At 43.8% G+C, this 2378-nt stretch overlaps 1 long non-coding RNA gene across 1 annotated transcript; it reads left to right on the plus strand.

Moving 5' to 3' along the window:
• Positions 321-1400, plus strand: LOC110434128. Its single transcript, XR_002451608.1, has 4 exons — positions 321-482; positions 561-675; positions 747-864; positions 947-1400. It is a non-coding gene; the product is annotated as an uncharacterized LOC110434128 (long non-coding RNA).

Here is a 2378-nt window from a genome sequence, read left to right on the forward strand (position 1 = left end):
CCATGGGCGCCCCCTGTTCTTCCCTCTAACTCCCTCTCCTTCCTCTCCATCAAAACAGAAAGGAAACATGGCTGCAATTCCGTTTTGTCGCTTCACTCATCATCACAGAGACCGAGCAAACCATCAGTGAAGGAAGCTCTCGCCGATTCTTGCTACTGTAAGGTCGTTCTCCCTCCCTCCATCTCTCTGTGTGGCCTACTCTTCAGCCCTCACCCATCTCTTGATCTCTCTCTCACAATACAGGAATGCAACAAATCAAAGATCGCAGCTCGGTTATTGATATCCCACTGCAGCACACAACCTGTCACCGGCAAACCCCATGGTTGCTTCTTCCCCATCTTCCATGGACGTCCCACCTGTTCCCCCAACATCCCTCTCCATCATCACCATCAAATTGAAGTGTCCTCACTGCGACAAATACATTTTGCTGCTGCACGTCTCTCACCGTATCAGAATCCTAGAATCCTTTGCATCATGCTGCGGTAAGTGTCATGGTCTTCTCTATTCTTCACTGAGAAACTCATGTTCATAATGTCTCCTTTCTATTTTGACCTCTCAAGGAAAATCATGGTGCCACAACGCTTCATGAAGATCACCACAATGTGTGTTGCCATCTTCCGGAACCTACAATAGCACCTCACTAATCATCTTCACCGCTGTTTCTGTCCGAACATGGTGAGCCCACCCCTCAGATCTTGCTGCTCTTGCACGTCTCATTCATCTCTTTCATCTCGCTTGTGGTGTAGATCATCACTGAAATGGAAATTGGGTGCTGCTCCATTGATCGTAGGCCCTGTCGTCACCTGTCCACGCAGGCTACCCGTCATCATCCTCCTCTGTATACAGCACATGGTCATGTCCATGGTGAGACTGCACCCTCTCCCCTATGGTTTTCTATCCTAGCCATGATCCATCTCATGATTCACAACTCTTTCACATATCGCAGATCATCTCTGAAAAGAATCACCACCGTCCAGCAATACTACCGCGGATGGCAACAACGTTCCCATTGGTCCTTTGAGATCTGTGTTAAATCCTTGGATTAACATGTCCTTCATATACATGCACGTGCTTCTGAAAAATTTGGTGAATATAGGATCCAAAATGAAAGAGATATAATCTTATTCGTGCTCGCTGTCTCTGTTGTTCAACAGCACTGCATCTCAGTGGCAGTGTTAGTCCCCATTAACCGTTTATTAAATAGTCAAACCCTTTTACCACAGAGTAGATATCATCCCTGATCACACCTCTGTAAGACGGTTTTGTCATAGGAGTTGAGACACCAAATATATCATCATCTTCGTGAACACTATCCCTGCAGTCCTGGCAGCTAGGCTGATCTGAATTGTATTGGCGTTCCCCATTAATCGAAAAGCCCAATCCTGAAACCCTTTGACCAACTTGTGCCCCTTAACCTTGCATATGATTCTGCAATTTGGTATGTCCATGAGTGCCACGGTGGCCGAGATATAAATGCCACTGTCACTGCCACTCTCGCAGTCCATCTATCGGCATCACATCTGTTTTATGATCATGTTTTCCGAACCAACCGTTACCCAAAATGACATGGCCTCTTGCCAAAACATACCTCATAGTGTTCTCAGCAACCCCACAAAATTGATCACCTTTTGGTTTGGTGATAACCATACAACCGCTGATCATAACTCCCACTATCTGTCGACGTCCACGTTATGGATTGATCGGTGTTTTATCGTGTTCCCTGCTAAACCCCTATATGAATCACCAAGTCCACATACATGATGGTGTGTATATCAGGTGTACACATTTTCACCAAGTGTACTTACTATACCTTTGGTGCAGCTCCAAATTTTGGTGGGAATATTCCAGAAGCACTTCATGTTGATCTAGCATCCACTGATTTGCACACATTTGTCACGACGTGTTTCCAATTAATCACCGAACATTTCCGGAAGCACTCTCTCATCCATGTTAGAACTATCACTCCCTCTTATGCAATCGAATGCTTGTACCATCTTATATTCACATCACTATGTTCTATACAACTCATTATACACAACTCCATAGTCTCAATAATTTATCTATAAATCCTTGTGATCTATAAATCTTTCCAAGCTAGCACTAAATCGGTCATGTTTATTCCATTCGTATCATTTACCGAAACTTCCAACTTCCACCTTCAATCCTTCATGCCCTTTTATAGTAGTTTTGCTTAGTTGTTTTTGCACTCGACGTTTGTAGTTACAAGTCCTACTTGTTTTAAAACCTTTATATCTTGTTTTATAATGAATGATGTATTGTTTCTAGGTTCGTCTATGATGCTTGTACCGATTGTTTGCTGACGTTAGAAGGAGCATTGCGAGGATGATCCAAAAGGGAAGGAAGTTGGATAAGTTTGA

The sequence above is a fragment of the Sorghum bicolor genome, chromosome 3, assembly GCF_000003195.3.
Source record: "Sorghum bicolor cultivar BTx623 chromosome 3, Sorghum_bicolor_NCBIv3, whole genome shotgun sequence".
Taxonomy (NCBI): domain Eukaryota; kingdom Viridiplantae; phylum Streptophyta; class Magnoliopsida; order Poales; family Poaceae; genus Sorghum; species Sorghum bicolor.